This window comes from Pogoniulus pusillus, chromosome 29 (genome assembly GCF_015220805.1).
Source record: "Pogoniulus pusillus isolate bPogPus1 chromosome 29, bPogPus1.pri, whole genome shotgun sequence".
Classification (NCBI taxonomy): Eukaryota; Metazoa; Chordata; class Aves; order Piciformes; family Lybiidae; genus Pogoniulus; species Pogoniulus pusillus.
In genome coordinates this window covers 10,422,149-10,442,178 of record NC_087292.1, presented here as the reverse complement: position 1 = coordinate 10,442,178, position 20,030 = coordinate 10,422,149, and the positions used below count along the sequence as shown (strand labels likewise).

The following is a 20,030-nucleotide window of genomic DNA, read 5'->3' as shown; positions in this document are numbered from 1 at the left end:
AAAAAAAAAATCTAGTAAAAAATGCAAGATGAGAGGATTTTTACAAGCCATTTGTACCAAAATGTATCTAAAACATGTGTTTCCAAGGTACAATTTCAAGTGCTCCATGGAAAAGGATTGCGAGCAGCTAACTTATTAAATGTCAGTGGTCTCTTTACAAAAGCCTACTGCTACTACTGCACTGCAAAATCCAGGCTCAAGGTAAAAGACTTTTTTTTTGTTCCTAGCTCAAAGAAACTACCCTCCCACCAGCCCTCTTTAATGTTATAGATAGCCCTGTAGATATTCCCAAAATGAAGGAATCTGGAGAGCATTAGAATAGCAGAAAGAGAGGGAGATGTTCAAAACAAAGCTATGTTTTGTTGAAGTGGAGGGAACAGAGTATCTAAAATGCATGTTGGACTGCAATTTTCTAATTCTCTTTCTGTGACTTTTCTACAGTCGTTCAAATTAATAAATCCTATGACTTATCACAGGGTAGGTTTCTTCCTTATCAACACCTGGGAGCACTCCTATGGCAGACAGTCCTGCCTATACATCTCTGACTTAACCTGCAATACCACTATGGACAGGATGCAGTTTCTCTTCTAGCAGTGAGATTGTACAAAATCTCTATTGAATTTGGAGAGAGAGTCAAAGACCTATTAGAAAAATAAAGATGAAACATCAAGACTAAGAGTCAGTTTAAAGGAATAGATGGAAAAAAAATATAGAAGCATAGAATCAGTCAGGGTTGGAAGGGACCACAAGGATCATCTAGTTCCAACACCCCTGCCATGGCCAGAGACACCCTACCCTAGAGCAGGCAGCCCACAGCCTCATCCAGCCTCACCTTAAACACCTCCAGGGATGGGGCCTCAACCACCTCCCTGGGCAACCCATTCCAGCCTCTCACCACTCTCATGCTCAACAACTTCCTCCCCGGGTCCAGCCTGAGCCTACCCATCTCCAGCTTTGTTCCACTCCCCCCAGTCATCTCATCCCCTGATATCCTAAAAAGCCCCTCCCCATCTTTTTCTAGGCCCAATTCAGATACTGAAAAGCCACAAGAAGGTCACCTGGAAGCCTCCTCTTCTCCAGACTCAACAGCCCCAACTCTTTCTGTCTGTCCTCACAGCAGAGCTGCTGCAGCTCTCTGATCATCCTCATGGCCCTTCTCTGGACACACTCCAGCATGTCCACCACCTTCTTGTAATGGAGGCTCCAGAACTGGATGCAGTACTCCAGCTGGGGTCTCACCAGAACAGAGTGGAGGGGGAGAATCACCTCCCTGGCCCTGCTGGCCACACTTCTCCTGATACAGCCCAGAGACGTGCTGAAAGGCACACAGTCTGTACCTTGAAACACGAACAGTGTCATCACCAGGCAGGCTTCCAAAACTCATGGGGACTAGAATAGTGTAGCTGTGGTTTTGACATTGTCAATGGTGCACTGTAAACATGCCACCAGAAACTGTTCACCTTGTAAGAAGATAGTGTCAGGTAGATCATGTGAAATGTAAAGAAACCTCACAAGAAGTGAATCCTGTAATTGCTACCATGAGAACAACAAAATTAACTCCTATTTCAGAGAGTTTTTCTATGAAGTTATGATGAATGTAAAGTACTTCCAGGTGTTCTTCTTTTTTTCCCAAAATTTAGAGACTTACAGCTTTTTTCCATTAACAATTTATGGACATATTGTAAACACAGAACTCTAAACACAGTTTCATAACCGCTGCAAACTCTCTTCTTCAAAGAGCAACTTAAGCATGACATTTCTGTGTACTCATTCAAGTTGAGCAGTAACAGGAAAGCCAAGCACAGATGATTGTTGCAATATAAGTCAAATTAGACAGGCAAGACAAATGGTCTATTATCTTACAATTCCCTCTGTAGGGTTACGCTGTAGTAGCACATTCCGTAAGTACAATATTCACACTGAAAGGAGAGGAGATTTCACCTTCATTACAAAGGCAATGTTATCACACTCCACACCCCCTCAGCTTTCTTAGGGTGCTGCCCCTTTAATCAGCACACCTAGGTACTGGTGTACAACAGCATACCTTATCTATGTGCTTTGAGCCCCCCTCTACATGCATGACCACCTCGCCTTTGACTTCAAAGCAGTCTGCTCAGTGGGATTAGTGAAGTATCCCCAGTTTTACACTGTGGTATGACGACTGTGATAGACTACTCAGAGAAATAGAATCAAATGACCAATGAAAGACAATATTTGCAAACAAAGAGAAATAAAGCAATGGCAGCAGGATACCTAATTCCTTATTTGACTAAGCACTGGGAATGATATGCTGGTTGCAGGGATTCTGTACCTGTGCATTAAGAGCTGGAGTTCCAAGTTTGTTCTATCATTTAGATAGGAGTTTTTGAAAACAGCTACTGGAAGTAGATTTGATTTACTCAAAATTGCAGATTTACAGCATTTCAGCTGCTCACAAGTTGTGGTGTGCCATATTTATAGTGCACTGGTGACATGCAGTGACTCTTCAGTCAGACCAAATTGGTATACACACTGCTCAACTTTTGGGCAGATTTTAGCAGAGATTTGTATATCATTAAAGTAAAATTTAAGACAAAGGCATAAGAAGTAGATTCATTTAACATGTGAATGAAGTGCAAACTGGCATGGAACAGACTAAGCCTAGAAACTGCAATAGTGTCCTGCTGAAGTTGAGGAATAAACACCTAGTGTGTGATGTTATGTGTTTATTCTACAGGCAGGTTGACTGCATTACTAAATGCAAAATGCTAATTTTCAGGCACTTGTATGTTGAAAATCACAAAACTACAAAAAAAGCACAGCAGGAATTCTTTGCTGTTCTAATATATGGTAAAATATGATGGAGTTATTTGAATTGCACAGGAGGCCTGGGGAGCAATAAAATAGACTTGCAACTAGATTGTATAATGAAGTCCATGGAGGTTGGGTAGATGTTCAAAAACCACTATTAACATTAGAAAAAAAAAAATTAGGAATGCAAGGCCTGAATTCTTGCAATAACTTTCAGTTTTTAGAATATTCATTATTTTGCATTGTAAGAATCAACTTTTCTGGAGATCTTTGGCAGAAAGTGGAAGATAGCATCTTGATAAAGAGGGACTTCCCTTCTTTTTAGCCATGAAGAAAAGTGAGACATTAGACCACGAAGAAAAGTGAGACATTAGAATTGAAAGAGGAGAATTGTACTTCATAATGCCTTTTACAATTGCACAGCATCAGGAAAACAGACTTTTGGTCACTGCAATGTTTCTGTTCTATAGCACTGTTTACAAAATGCCAATGAACAAATAGATTCCTGATCGTCAGAGTAGGACGATTCTGAAACAATTTCTTGGCAGAATTAGTCAGGATAGGAAACCCAACTGAGTTTTAAAAACTCATCATTATATTTGTATGAACAAGATCACTTGATATGGTAGGGAAACTACTGATTGTGAGAAGTTTGCTTTTGATGCAATGTTCCTGAGTTCCCATTATATCTCTCTGAGGCCAAAAGTTTATTATCCTTATCTTATTAATTTACCTGAGTAGAAAGCACAATGAAAGACAGGGAAAAAGGCAAGTATAGGTGCACCCCCTTGCACACTCACCAACCTGCAAGCCATCTGCTTCCCTGAAGTGGGAGCTTCGTTGTCAGATAGACCTGGAAACAAAAACCAAAGAGAAATTCAATTTGAGCAGCTCACTCTACAATATTCCCACCGTGGATTGGAAAGTCTTCAAGCTTAATATGCACAACTGGGATTTTGTTTTGGTACATTATCATGAGAAAGGCAAACTCCACAACCAGATGAAAAGGGCCCACAGTGTTTGCTGTATATTTTGGTTCCAGCCAGCTCAAGTATATAATTATTTTTCCTGCTAATTATTTCCTAAGCTCATTCTAGTGCATTTTCCCTTCCTCAAACTCAACAGGCTTGCCCCAGCCACCAAAGCACTCCGCTTTCCAAGAGATGTGGTTTTGTAGACAGCCAAAGAGGTGTCACAGGCTCCCACATGCATATTGGCTAAGTCACCCAAGCTCCCCTAATCACTCCTGATGCTGCACAGCCCCTCTTCACAATCCAATAATCACAAGATCACCCTGATGATTAAGTTTCTCAGCCCATCCAGAATATTTTCAGGTGACTTCATTAAGCAGACATCATTAAGCAGCGCTTTAATTACCATCCTGATTAAGACAACACCAAGCTAGTTTTCAAGGCAGAGAATTGTAAATACAAGCAAAGAAACACTTAGCATTGACAATGCTTACAGCCTCTTTTGTTCTCAGCCCATTAATCACCGTCTGAGGTGAGTGATTTCAAGAACAATTTGGCAATGCTATAACTTCAAACAAAGCTTAGGGGAAAAAAGTCCTGTTTCTTCTTTTAAAATGTATAGACATGCCTTCAGCTATACTTCAGAAATGGCTCAGAATTCATTTCTAAGCCATGAAACTGTAACAATACATCTTATTATTAAACGTGAAACACACAGACTCTGCTGCCAAATAAATCTCCAGCAGTACAAAGTCCTCCAGGAATGTCTTCCTTTCCACCTCTGAGTTTTTTTCATCTCATGCTGCCTAAGGGGCCAATTCCTGCAGTAACTTTGCCCACCTCCAGAGCCTCTTTCCTCCACCTCTTCCCTTCCACTCCTACTGGTTCTGTTATTTGTTAAATCAGTTTTTGTCAATATAATTGGACTTTCCAGAGCTTGATGCACCGATTTAAGGTGAAAGGGACATATTTACTTTCTCACACAGAGCCAGTGAATCAATTTCCCTCCTGGCAGCCTCCCTCTAATAAAAATATTTTTCACTCTTTTTACTTAAAAGCTCATAAATACCTCTTTGGTAGAGAAAGTCTCTAACCTCTGTGCCTCACTGCTGCAGCTTTGTGAATGACAAAATGAACTCACCAAAGATGTAGACTTAGAAAAGATGAATTGTGTATTTAAAAAAGTTTGCCTTCAGCACTCCCTTCACCATTTTGCCCTCTGCAGAGCTTATTCATTGCCCTTGTGTCTGCATCTCTTCCCTGCGCCCAGAGCACTTTAGTGCAGAAATGAAAACACAAAATCTCCCTTTTTTTTTTCCTCATAAACACAACACGGACAAGAATTGCTAATGACAGTGTATGCTATTTTCTGTTTATTGGCTATTGGAAAGTTGGTGACCAATGTTATCAGAACTAAGTGGATTAGCTGGAAAAGCAAAGCATTTCTGCTATACTTCTTGTAATCCAGAGTGTCCTGGAGAAGTGCCAGTGAATTGATGCTCCTTATACCTGTTTTTTCCCCAGAGTTGTTATGACAGAAGCATAACATTTCAAAAATGGTGAACTTATTTTGCATTATTTTTTTTTTTTACTGTGGATGGACTGAAGAAGTTTTACCTTTAATTTTTTTCCTAAGGAGAGGGGAGGGTAAAAGCAAGTGGATATCTGTGGGTTACAAGGAATTCACATCCTGCAGCCTGCTGAAGTAAACCCCCATAGAGACATGTTACTTGCCAAGATAGTAATGACCTAAATGCACCTCTGACCTTACTTCACCCTTCCTCTTAAAAGCCCAGCAACAGTCACCCTCTGGTGGGTGACTGCAATTTAAATCAATGTTCTGAAATAAATCATTTGTTAACTAACTGCAACTGGACCTGCATGCTGGGAATGTGAACACTACTCTGCGTGTGACAGTTTGGGTGTTCCCTGCCCCCACACACACTTAAGAAAAAATCACTCAGAGTAGACTCAGCCAAGCTGGAAATTAAGAAATGAAGCTTTATATTTACAGCTTAGCACAATATATAAGCAGGTATTTACAGTATTTACAGCTGTAGACAGAAATAGACAAGGTTAAAAGTAATACAGAAACACAACAGCCCTCCCAGAAACCAGAGACCCCAGGAGGGGCTCCTAACCACCCTTCCACCTCCTTCCAAGCACCCTTCCACCTCCTTTCCACCCTTCTACCTTATCCCAGACTTTGCCTTATGTTCAAGGTGAGTTTGGAGAATCGGCCAGGGGTTAGGAAGCAGATGGATTAGTTACACAGACAGCAAGATAGGGAGAGAAGGGAGGCAGCCAGAGCCAGAGAGCAACTCTGTTATCTATGTTTGCGTTCTTGTTTTTTTACATCTAAGCAAGCCTATGAGTGAAGCAGACATCACCACTGGTTCCTTTACACAGCCTATAATCTAATTCCTCTCTCTAAAATACCCCAGGTAGGCTCAAACTAGCACAGTGTGCTACCTGGGTGATTGCTTGCTGTGAATTTGCACTGGAAAGTGATTTCTCTCATTCTTATGAGAGCTAAATAATCTCCCACTTTTACGTAGAAACAAAGATAAGCAATTCTGCAAGTAACTATAGAACAAATCTATAATAAATTACTGACAGAATATTTTAACCACACAACACCCATGGCAGGGGGATTGGAATTAGAGGATGCTTGTGGTCTCTTCCAACCCTGACTGATTCTATGGATTCTTTACTGCACTGACAAAAGCAGACAGATCAGCTGCTAACAAAAAGTTTTCCTCTTCCAGATATTCATTTTGTACATGCACACAAAGACACAAAACTTTATTTCAGCTTGCAAATATTAGTGCTTACTCTTTCAATGTGAGTGCCTCAGTGTGTTGCTAGAACAACAAATATCTTATTCAGAAACTCTATCTCTGTAGGGTATTCTTTTCACAAACAACGGAGATGCATTCCCTATAAAAACAACTTATATTAATTCCATTCCCCTAGCAGGTCATTTGTACAAGACAGTTTTTCTTCAGGCTAAGGCTATGCTGATATCCTTCACCCTTCACAGATTAAAATCTCATGTTGCAATTAAGTTCAGTCAATTTCCACCAGGGTGTATAAAATGAAGAAAGGTTGTATCTCTCCTAAGTTTTTTTACTAGGAGAGGAACATTTGCAGTAATGTTTTGCAGTGCCTCTTCCTGCAGCACTCTTGAGCAAGTGCTTTAGCTGCTATCAGGATGGCTCAGTGATACCCATAATTACCCTTAGGTCCCGTTATTAGACTTGTTTCACTTATTAGATTGCATAGCTCTAAACTGAGACAAAGTCCTCAGGCCTGAAACTTCTCTAGAAAGTAAAAGAAGATGCAAAGCAGTTTCTTTCTGTGCCATGGTCTTATAGAAAAAGACTTTTTTCCTCTGACACATCAATGAATAGAATTTTATCTCAAGATAGCCTTAGTCTGTTATTTTTCTATTCTTGATGATGGGAAAATCCTTCATTCTCTTTCTATTTAAAGATATAAAGCTTGATGGTGGCTAGCTCTAAAGTGATACACACACAAGTAGCTGAGGATCATTATTGACATAAAAGCTTATGAAATGCCTTGTCTAGAACTGTTTATATCATTAGCGGAGGAGAAGCAAGAAGTTTTACAGTGTTTCATAGTTTGTTCCAAAATAAATCTATAGTGAAGTGCAAAAACTACTCTTTGTGACAGGGAGATACCATCAAAATGAGGCATAATAAAAGAGTTGAGAATCAGCCTTGAAGTTAAGTTACTTGTGGTATTATCTACTGTATCCTTCTTAGGATGCAATACAGCTGTCAACCAGTTGTGCTACCACACCAGGAAAGATGGAGATGGTGAGGGAGCAGCAATAGAAAGTGATTCTAAGGTTATGCACTAAAACCCCCCTGGAGTCTCAAACTAACTGAGATCAAACCACTAACGCTGCTAAGATTCAGTTTTATTGGCACTACACAGAGGTCAAGGCTCTAATAACAGTTTTATTGGGATGGATTTGCAGTCCCTTTGTAAGTACATTAAGCAGATGTACAGGTTCAGAGTATTAATATTTCATTCAGCAGAAGCAGAAACAAAACCTATTTGGGAATGAGATACATCACTACTGCAAGAGACCTTTCTGCTTTAATTACAAGTCCCTGCCTTGGCTTCCTCATGGAGTCTCTGTTATTTTTTGCATATATTTAACTCCCAAGCTTTTAAAATATTTGCTGTCTTAGGTGGTATGTCTAAAAAAGAATTAATCTGGTTGCACTACAAGACTGTAATTAATTTTTTTTCCTAACAGAGTACCTAGGAAACAATTCACTTACATTTTTATGTCAGAAAGTCCAATGCTATTTGTTCCCTGATGGACTTCTCTGCAAGCAAAAGTCATAAAGCTGAAGAGTAATTTCAAATAAAAAAGGGTCAAGATATTAATCTATTAGATTTTTATTCTAAGCTCTGTCCTGTATTTCCACATAGCCTCTGCATCACATAGGGTACATAACTAGAGATCTCCTGATTTTGCAGGGAAACATGTTTTATCAAGCATTTTGTGGTTCTTGATACCTACTCATAGAATCAGTCAGGTTGGAAGGGACCACAAGGATCATCTAGTTCCAACACCCCTGCCATGGCCAGGGGACACCCTACCCTAGAGCAGGCAGCCCACACCTCATCCAGCCTCACCTTAAACACCTCCAGGGAGGGGCCTCAACCACCGCCCTGGGCAACCATTCCAGCCTCTCACCACTCTCATGCTGAACAACTTCCTCCCCGGGTCCAGCCTGAACCTACCCATCTCCAGCTTTGTTCCACTCCCCCCAGTCATCTCACCCCTGATAACCGAAAAGCCCCTCCCCATCTTTTCTAGACCCAATTCAGATACTGAAAAGCCACAAGAAGGTCACCTGGGAGCCTCCTCTTCTTCAGACTCAACAGCCCCAACTCTTTCAGTCTGTCTACATAGAAGAGGTGAAGGACACCAAACCATGCACCAAGCTGAAAGATTGGAACAGAAATTTACAACATTTCCTCTACAGTGCCATGTTTTTTAAGAGGAAAAATAGTCTTATAAAAATGTCTTCAATATGAGGAAATGAAAGAATTGAAAGTCCTTTGGTAAATGCTGCCCAACATGCTTAAAAATATTGTATTTGGAAACTTTGTGTTTCAGGGAAAAAAAAAAAGAACAAACATACAAACAACTTCCCCAACAACACCACAAACAAAAAAGCAAACAAATTATCTCCCAACTCCTCAACCAGTTTAATCTATCTACTGGGGGGAAATACCAAGGTTTTCAACACTAAATGAGTTAGGTGTGACATGAAGCAGGCAATACTGTAGCATTTTGATTAAGTCTTTGCTGTTAATGATCGTTTAAATAAATTCACAACATTAGCTATGAGCAACACTACAGAATGAGATTTTGACTTACAGAGTAGAATCAATTCAGTGCATGGCTAGGTCTTGGAACTAGGTCAGCACACAGACCCCTGCAGAAAGTTTGGAGCTTTACAATAAATGTTTGTCAAGAGAAGCCTTGGATGGTATAATAGATCCATTTTAATGTCTGCCTCTTCATAATAACTGATTGTGAAACTACAGCACAAAAGCCATTGCCAAGAACGCTGCTGTGAACCTGACATGCTCAACATGTATATTATGATTAAGAAGAGGTGTAAGAGCAAATTATAAACATAACATCTAGATTTAGAGCCAGCAGTTCCACTTCACAGCTTTTAGTATTATTCCAAGTTGACACATTTGAAAATGATTATATAAACTATATGTATTTTAAAATATTATTTATTGATACTAGGAATTAAGTAAAAGATCATCTCAGTAAGTGAAGCCCTCAGGCTGACCATCCATTGGAATGATACATCTCATTGCTCCTCATACAACACGATACAAACTGAAGTTATTTTTCTCTTTAGATCAAAATGTTCACAAACCTAAAACTGCCTTAATTCTTCCAAAGCCTGAACTAAGTAAACACCTAGTTGAAAGAATCCCACCTATGGCATTCTGTCACTGATGTTCCCTAGTGGTATTGAAGAACTTCCCTCAGTGGATGGAAAAAAACATGTTCTGCTCTTTTCCAAGTTTGCAATTATTTGTTTAGCCCTTTAGAGACTTCTGACTTTTAGACAGGCACTCAGTAATTTGTGACAGGCTTGCTGTCAGCTCCTGTGGCCATGGCAGTGGTGGGAGATACACCACCACCTTGCAACACCTGTACAATAACCTCATTGGACAAAAGCATGGTGAAATGGGCTCCAGTCAGGCATGTTCTGGTTTGGATGTGCTGAGTTGGCAGCAGGAAGGTATCCTCAGAACCCCTGGGCTTGTGAAATACAGTGATTGTCATCTTAAGGAGTGGTGGTTACTGGCTGGTCTCACACATGGACTTGCATCTTTGAGAAAGTATAATTTTACTAAACCCTGCTGCATGGGATTCTACACACATGGCATTTTCAGATAAGTGAGTAATGCCATAATATTTAGGGAGTCAGTATGGGCATAATATTTATTTCATGGGCTATGGATTTCACTGCTTCAATAACAGACTTCCTATTGTTTCCAGATGGCTGAAGAAAGAGCCAAGACAAGTCAGTTAAAATGGAAGTTAAGCTATTAGCAACCTCATATTTCAGCAGAATTATGGCAAAATTTTGCAGTGACATTTCCTCTTCCTCCTGCTAAGTGGTCTAACATAAGCCATTCTTTTTTTCCTTTCTGTACTTCAGAGCGCAATATATTACCTTTTCAAATGGCAGCACTGTGGAAGTCCAAGCAGCACTCAGCACCATGTGAGAGCAGCCTTCTCCTAGTTTGCATCTGTATTCATACACAGTGACATTGAGGAAGAGCCAGAGCATGCAACAGAAAATTTGGGCTGAACTCTTCACTGGAGTAAAGACACCCAACATATTGGTAGAGGCAGGATTGAAGCATGACCCAGAACATCTACCACAGTAGCTGAAACATGCTTATTCTATAGATGTAACCATTCAAGACCACCTTTAGAATAGTACCATGATATGCCAAGGATAAATTAGGGGAGTTTTAAACCAAGTTACAACCACCTTATTCTGATAAAGATCTCAAAAAGATCTCACACATGACTACATTCCAAGAGCTGCTTCATGGCCAGGTTTGTCCCACAGAGCAGCTTCTCAGCAGGTAGTGTCAGAAAGTCTGACCATACAATACAACAAAAGTACCAAGCATCAGTTTGAGAAAACACAACTCCTGCCTCATTTTTCTACAGTAACCAGTTTCATTCTCTTGTAATCTCCCTGCACTCCTGTCTGATTAAGGACCATAAAAAGTGGCTGTGCTTTTAACCTTCTTCACATACCTGCTGTAATCAAGATCAAATTGGCTACCTTCAAAAACAGAAGGCAGAATAATATCTGAAAGGAAAAAAAAAAAAAAAAACAAGCTCTCACAAATATTTTGCTGGCAATGCCAATGGCTTTGTGCTCCCTCGGTGAGCTTCAAAAAAAAAAAAACCAAAACCAAAAACCACAAGAGAGAACATCATCAACCTGACCTAGACTAAACCAACACTGGTAAATATTCTCAGAAGTTACTTTCCCATTCCCACTATCAGAAAATGATACACATGCATTTGACAAAAAGGCAAGAAATACCAGAGAAATGGGCATATTTATCCAACTATATTCACACTTAAAACACTGAGGATAAAATGCTTAGGGATTTGGACACAGGAGGTGGAAGCTTTGTTTCATGCTGGAGCGAGGTAATGGGCTTCTCCATGCATGGAAACTGAGGCTTGGGTGGAGGGGCTGGTGTGCTTTCTAGCCTCTTTCTGCATGGATCATCTGGGATTAATCCACCTGCCACGGGAAGCCAAGATGTCAGCGTGGAGTTTTTACTTCCATGCCTGAGAAGGGGACAATGGGACCAAACCAGCTGCTTGCAGGTGAATTTGTGTGGCAGTTGCCTGGCAACTCGCAGCAGGGAAGAATTTAGATCCAGCATTAGTAGCTCATTTTGGAGGAGATGAAACTATGCCAGGAGTTTTTATCTATGGGAACAATGAAAAACAGCTTCTTTGTGAAAACAGTACGTGGAAAATATATGTAAAGCAAGTCTCTGTTGAAAGGATGCTGTAATGGGACTTCACATGTGAACCAGAATATGAAACTCAAACACTAATATGAACTCCGTGACATTTGAGTACAGGTTCAGAATCCCCTGGAACAAGCAAATAAAGTATTGTTCAAATACCACATAATTTTTTAATTAAAAAGACAAGTGTTACCAAAGGAGGGAAAAGACTATTGATAAACAAAGGTAGACTGTGGCAGGGTACAAGTGAGCCTTCTGAGTACAGTCTCTTCCACAGTGTGCTAGTTTGAGGCTAATTGGAATATTTGGTGAGAAATAAAAGGATTATCAGCTGTGAAAACAATGGTGATGCCTACTTCACACATAGGCTTGCTGAGATCTATAAAAACAAGAACTCAAACATAGATAAGACAGTGTCTGTGAATCTCTGTTGGTGTCTGTGCTTTTCCTCTCCCTGGGCCTTTGCTGTGTAAACCCAACTAATTCTTCTTCTAACCCCCCCTTGCTGATCCTCACAGCTCACCTGACTGTAAGGCATACTCTGAGATAAGGTAGAGGAGTGGAAAGAAGGTGGAAGGGTGGTTGGGAGCCCCTCCTGGGGATTCTGGTTTCTGGGAGGGGTGCTGTGTTTCTGTATTACTTTTAACCTGCATATTTCAATATATAGCTGTAATTATTGTAAATACCTGCTGTAAATATAAAGCTTCATTCCTTAACTTCCAGCTGGCTGAAGCTAGTCTGGGGTGATTTCATAAGGAGTCGAAGGAGGTAGGTACTCACAAACCATCACACACAGTTATGCCAGCAGGCAGGAAATCAGTACAAATCACTCTTCTCTACACTCCAGAAGGCTGTACAGAATCACTAGCTCTGGGTGGACGGAACTCGAAATGCTAAATCTTTTCAGCAATAATATTTCAGTATGAATTCAATTTCTGTGGAAAAAAATCCTCAACTTGAAAAACATATCACAGAATCACAGAATTTTTTAGATTAGAAAAGACCTTCAAGATCATAGAGTCCAATCATTAGTTGCACATTGACAAGTCCTTGACTAAACCAAATCCCTCAGCACAACATCTAATCACTATGAATCACTATGGTTGGAAGGATCACCAGGATCATCCAGTCCAGCCTTTATTGCCAGCATCCTTCATCACTAGGCCATAGCCTCAAGAACCACATCAACTCTTTTTTAAAACAGATAATTATTATGCATTTAGTTTTGGAATAAAAGAGTAGGCATCACTAAAGAAAAAAACAAAGCAACAAAAATGGAAGACTGAGATAACTTTCCTCATTTTTTATATACTACTGATGTACAAAAACAGAACAGAATAAAGAAAGGTTTCATTTCAGGACTATTTTAAACCAAATCAGAATATTTCTTTTCACTGAATTGATCTGGACAGCTTTGCTTTCAATCTGCTTTAATTGAAAATATGAAAATGAAATATTACATTACTCTCATAAATAATTCCAAATTGCTGGTCCACAAAAGATTGGAAGGTTTTCAGCTTTTCTTGTTCTGACTGTACAAAACCAAATATTTCTATGATGTAAATGTCAGGTTTCATTTAAAACAAAATATATCTTGAACAGCTACAACGAATTTCAAAGTAGCAGGCTCAGATTTTAGCCCTTTCCTAACTCTCCACTGATTTTCTGTGTAGCTTTTGGCATCTAACCAAGAGGCTGAATTTTCAAATGCACCTATAGAAGGTGACTGTCATTAGGCATGCAAGATATAAATTTAACCAGAGCAGCTAATTAGTCACCAGCTCTCAAACTGGAATTTCTCACTCTGCAAAGTTTCATCAATATTATGGAGTTTGCCACTTTCCAATGACAATGTCCTTAGTGGCTGCTTTTGATAAATGCTGTTCTTCAGTTTACTCATTGGCATTCTTAGGCATAATTAACTGTAAATTATCAGCAAATAGGAGGTGCTGTAGAAATGCAAAATAATTGCTAAAAATAACTCCCACTGACCTTCCTTTGAACCAAACCATGTCCTCCACAAAGAGCTCCTTTCAGAAATGTAAGGCTATGGGAAGCCTCATGCTTTGGAGGTCCCTTCCAACCCAGACCATTCTATGATTCTAGAATGTTGTAACAGTTGGCATTAATTTGCCTGGCACTAGAATGAGACACAAAATCTAGTTTAACATCTGGAGCAGCACAGAATCTCCTCCAGATCCCTGACACCAGACACCTCTAAATGAGTTTTTAGAACAACCTTATAGCATAATCATAATTAATCAGATTGTGATTATGCTATAAAACCATAAGCAATTTACAAGATTAACATGTAAAGCTGGAATTAAGAATAAATGTGCATGAAGAATGATCTCACTGCTTTGGAGTACTATGGAAAAGACTTCAACAATGCTATTGATATGGAAGTGAGGCCACTTTTTTGTATGACGATGAAAAGAAATTTCCAGAGATTTATATATTGTGGGAGGCTGGTCTCAGGGGACTACAGCATTTGGGAGAGATTGTGGATTTTAAATACACAGTCATGGTAGCTAGCATCTGCAGGCTATGAATTTTGATGCTACATTGACAAGAAGCTGCTTCAAGAAAGCAAAAGAACAGTTCACAACTTCCCATAAACCACTGTAAAAGGTTTGTAAAACACACCTGTGTTAGTGGTGCTTCAAAATGTCCTGGAGATGAATCAAAATGGAATAAAAGTCTAAGTTAATACAGAGTGACAACAGAGCATGGACAGGACTATGTATTTTTTCAAACAGGACACTGAACATCCCTGGAAAATATAGAAACTATGACAGTTCTTATTACAGACTTGCAGTGTTATCAGTACTCAGCAAATGAAGCTACTGATAAGTAGCAAATCAATTCCTTGGATGATAATTAAGAGAACATAATCTTGTGGTTTCACTGCTGATTACCAAAATGCTTGTTTGTAAGTAGATGCTTTGTTCTTTAATAATTGCCTGCTCAGGCACACTGCATGACTTTATTAGAGGAACCCACTGGCATTTCTTTAGTAAATCCCCACTTTATGAATTTTACACCTACATCTACATATTTACCCTAGCTAAAACTTTTGGCCAAAGACCGAACATTATAAGAAATGCAATAAAGAAGGAAACTTTACGCTCATGTCCTGCATTACAATCCCAAGGCAACCAGCAACAGAACAGTCTCAAGTTGTGTCCAGGGGAGTTTTAGGCTGGATGTTAGGAGGAAGTTCTTCACAGAGAGAATGATTGTCATTGGAATGGGCTTGCCCAAGGAGGTGGTTGGAGTCACTGTCCCTAGAGGTGTTGAGCAAAGCCTGGATGAGGCACTTAGGCGCCATGGGTCTAGTTCATTGGCCAGGGCTGGGTGCTAGTTGGACTGAATGACCTTGGAGGTCTCTTCCAACCTGGTTGATTCTATGATTTAGATGACATACAGAAAGCTATATATTGCTAGTCTTGTTATTATTTAGAAGAGATACTTGCACAAAGGAAAAAGGTAGAAGTAAAGCAATGACTTCTTCAGAATAAATCCCATTATTTGTCAGGTGTGTATCAACTCTTTCATGAATTCCAAGCTGCTTTTCTGCAATTTAGAACCACTACTCATTCACATCACTGTCTCACTAACATGGACTTTTTAATTATGTTAAAAAAAAAGGCAAAACCAATTCAGACCTAAAATTGAAGATCTTCTGTTATTTTTCAAAGGCATCTCTCCATCAGCTTTATGAGGGCCTCAGAGAAAATTTACTATGGTGGTTGATGACTGAAATCCAAAAAAAAGGAAAAGATTTGCTACTCTATCAGACTTTTTTAGTAAGTTCTCACTACACAAGATTTATGGTATAACTTAGCATTAATGGAAAGTAAAATCCATAAGGTTAACAGCAAAGTCTGAAAATCTGCCTCAAAATGTATTTACAGAACATGGAAAGTAGCTGCCCTAGAGCAAGATTAGAAGTAGATATACACACCTAAGTGCATACTTAGATAGTCTCATGAATTATAGTGTCTTCTTGCAGAAGTTTTGTGAACATTTGGCTTCTACTTTTTCATTTTTTTCTCCACTTATGGCACAACATCCCTAGTATGGAGTGAAGGAGACAGTCCCCTGCCTTGCTGTATAATTTTACTTCTGTAGTATTTTGCTTTCATACTTGTAATTTGCAATCACAGAGAAGGTAAAGACTGTGCTGTCCCAAATAAACTTAAAACCTGGCAAAAACAGTATCAGAAATATCATTTGTACTTTTGTGTTCCAGAAGAGGTAGTAATTATTCTTGTATTACAGAAAGGATGATCTAGAGGATGCATGTAAGGCAGAGAGATGGTGATGAGACCCTGCAGTGATGTACCAGGAGACTGCTCTCCATGGAGCTCTAAACCTTTAAGCAGGTTTCATTTAAGATTCTCAGTTGGCAGCACTTGTTCAACAAAGCCTATTTTCAAACTAAGGGGCTAGACTTAATCAACAAGAAAAGGACTTCTGGACTGAAATCACTGGTGCAGTGAAACTGTCAAGTGTTAGACTGAAACTATGTGACTGCCCTGCTGGTGCTCATTTTCTTTATAATGACATGTAAATTTTCCTAGTATTGGAGCCTTATGCCCAAATTTTAATGTCTGAGAATGTCACTAGACTGTGCTGCAAGCCCCTGATGGGAGAAGCATCACAGGCCCCAACAGGAGGTTTGTAACTCAGGTATCACAGAAACACTAATCCCATAGTGGATAGATTAGAACAGCCTAAATGCTGCCTTTCTTTCCGATTTCTAGTAAGCAGAACTGAAATTATTCTCTTTCCCTGAATTTTCAAGTGAAATAGAAGCACTTGACACAGTGAGAGACTATGACAAGTGCACAGACACTCATCTGAAAGTTCCTGAGTACATTGCCACTGCGTAACGACCATCATGATCTTACACAGCATATACTAGAAGAAATTACCAGCACTGAGTCAGGTGGTGCCGCTTTGCTTTGGGCCACAAGAGGGTTCTGAAGCAGTATATTCAGCACACAATGCAGCTTGTTCAATGTGAGAAAGGTGTATTTGTGGGTTAATAACTCCCAGCACTTTCACCAGTCATTCAGGGAGGCTACAGTTTAGCTCAGCCTTCTAATGAGAAGACGTGGAATCCAATCCTTTAGTCACTTTAGCATGTTCCTAGATGTAATTGATTTTTCTTTGGGACAAATGGGAACACACCCTTTTGAGGGAGTAAAAGACAAAAAAGTCAATACAATAAAACCTTTAATGACTGAAGACTTGACCACAGTGCACAGCTCAGGAGATCTGAATTAAGTAAATTGCAGTGACAGCTAACATGACCTGAGAAGCCATCAACTGGTGGAAGTCTAGCATGATTCCCCATAGAGGGACTGCAGATGTTAGAGGGTATCTGTGGGTGAGAAAAATATACTCAAGAACCTGTAAGTGCAGCTGCAGTCTTGTCCTCTGCTGCTTACTCTTGTTTTCCTTGAGATTTCTATTTTCTATAACTTATTTCCCCATTACTTAAGTATTTTGAAACTTGTTTCCTCTACTGAGAAGTAGCTCTTTAAAGGTTTGCACTTCACTATGCAAAAGCCAAAATACCTGCACTATGACCCACTCTGATCTTTCCAGCCTGCACTCCAAACAAATGAGAGTAAAACCCTACAGCTTATATGAGCTGTGGAGACAATGGGGTTACATTCCTTATATATTGAAGATTTTGGAAGATCTTTAATGAGAATGTAAGAGAAAAACCAAGAGGACTAAGAGTGAATCACAGATGACAACACTTGGTGTTCCTCCTAAACATCACAGTAAAGAAAGCTAGTCTATAGAATAAACCAACACAGCAACACAAACAAAAGCATATCCTAATTCTCCATGAGTTACTTTGAAATCTGAGGGAGTTCAAGAACAAACAGTATTTCAACAGAGACAATACACACAATATCTGACTGTTAATGGAGCTGAACAAAGAAAACATATGTTTCAGCAGTCCAGGCCTCTTACTGACCATGGAGCACTCCAGAGTCCTTGAAAAAAATCTCTTTAAAACACATTCCTACTTCCTTTAAAAAGATTTTGTGAAGTTCTTGAACCATGTTAACAGTCCACAGAGACTTGTGCTAAATGGGTCACCATTTCATTAATCTCTTTCAGGAGGCTGACAAATGCACCCTGTAGGGACTTGAGCCACACAGCATAGCCTGAAGTTCCAGCCCATCTATGAGTGAGTTTCAAGCACTGCCCACATTGAAAGGATTTTTTTGGTTCAGAGTTCAAGATGTAAGTTTTTTGTTTTTAATGCAACCAGAAGCTGCATTCATAAAAGCAAGTTTTCAGCTCTGTGTTGCACCAGGCAGTCACTATTTTAGCAAGAACCTGACAGTGTTTGCAGTATCTGCAGGAACTTCTGGAGCTCTGCAGTCAGACACAATTCGAGTTAGCATTCAAGTCATTCTACAGTAGAGTTCAGAATAAAGTTTTGTAAAGTTAGGGTGACAAAGCTGGTGAGGGGTCTGGAGCACAGCCCTATGAGGAGAGGCTGGAGGGAGCTGGAGTTGTTAGCCTGAGAAGAGGAGGCTCAGGGTGGGACCTCATTGCTGTATGCAACTATCCTGGGAGGGAGGCTGTAGCCCGGGTGGGGTTGGTCTCTTCTGCCAGGCAACCAGCAACAGAACAAGGGTGGACAGTCTCAGTTGTTCTAGGGGAGGTATAGGCTGGGATGGTTAGGAGGAGTTCTTCACAGAGCTGCCCAGGGAGGTGAAGTCACTGTCCCTGGAGGTGTTCAAGAAAAGCCTGGATGAGGCACTTAGTGCCATGGTCTGGTTGATTGGCCAGGGCTGGGCAATAGTTTGGACTGGATGATCTTGGGGGGTCTCTTCCAGCCTGTCTGATTCAATGAAAATCACAGCAAGCTTCTATAGGGATGGTTACTGCCAATTAAATAGATGCCTTACCTTAAATAAGAAACTGAGAGCATTAAGAACATGCTGAATTTGAGCCTCAACTACTTTTAAGCATGAGAAGCTTAAGCTGAGTTATGTATAGGAAAAACATATCCAGAACTCCTTGATTCTTTTTCCCATAGGAAAGCTAATCTGTAACTATAGTAGAGATGGTCACATTTAATCTGATATATCAATCCTCCAGAAATCCTGGCTGAGCTTATTACTCACACACAACAAATCCAGTCATTCAGAAGAAGCTTAATGAAAGGGTGATGTACACAGTCTCTGTACACACATAACGGATCAAGACATTTGAACTTGTTCAGTGGGGTTTGGTTGCACCAGTACCAAACCACAAGGAGCATCAGATCTACCATATGGGCAGAGTTGTTAATAAAGATAAATACTGAGAACAACAGATCAACCAAATAGGGCAGTTTACCTTGCAACATCTGCAGACATACCTCAGGATGGGCAACAGCAGACACAGATGCAGCATTCTTATCAGTGTGCAAGGGAAGTGCAAGAGCATCAACTGAGAACTATATCCTTGTTACAGCTATGGAAAATGCTGTAACAATTCATACATTTCAAAATACTAATGTCTTGTGTAATCAATATTTTATAGACATCTAGTGTACTAAAAAACAAACAAACAAGAAAAGACAGACTATCTGGGCAAGGTAAAGCTCTCATTTCTTTGTTCCCAGTGGGTTTGGTGCCAGCACAGTGAGAGATGTGGCTGGAATGCAGATGTGGCTGGTTCTGCTGAGGTGAGGGTAGACTGTCTCTCATTATTACTTGAAGGAGAGGATGGTGCTTTTGTGGTTTTGACTTAGATAAAACAGTATAAGAAAAACATCATTTTAACTGCATGAAATGAATACAATTAAACATGGGGTAGGATTATATCCCACTATCTGGTTACACTCCTGGATATAATTTTGTCCTCACACTGTTGCACATCTGCTCTCTGGGAAGCTACCTAAAGAGGAACTTCACAATTTGTCTTTCAGCAAAAGCTTGGGGAAATAGCAAACTTTAATCTAGACTCATGGGAAAAAAAAAATAAAATAGAAAAGGTTCTGTTTACAGTCACATCTGCTCAAAGCAGACCATAAAGTGGGTATGATACGCTTATCTCTGCAGCTTTGGCAAATCACTGGCTCCAGGTGAGTTTTCAGTGTCCTTCCCTCTCTTACTAAAATCTTTAGGAAAACACATTTCCCAAAGAGAG

The 20,030-nt window shown here is 39.9% G+C and overlaps 1 long non-coding RNA gene across 2 annotated transcripts in view; it reads right to left on the bottom strand.

Annotated features, from left to right (window-relative positions):
• The window catches only part of LOC135188106 (uncharacterized), a 211,518-nt gene that overhangs the window by 115,790 nt on the left and 75,698 nt on the right, over nucleotides 1-20,030 (bottom strand). For both annotated transcript variants that reach the window (XR_010307564.1, XR_010307565.1), the window contains exon 2: nucleotides 3,595-3,643. This is a non-coding gene — a long non-coding RNA (uncharacterized LOC135188106). The remainder of the gene's footprint in view (nucleotides 1-3,594; nucleotides 3,644-20,030) is intronic.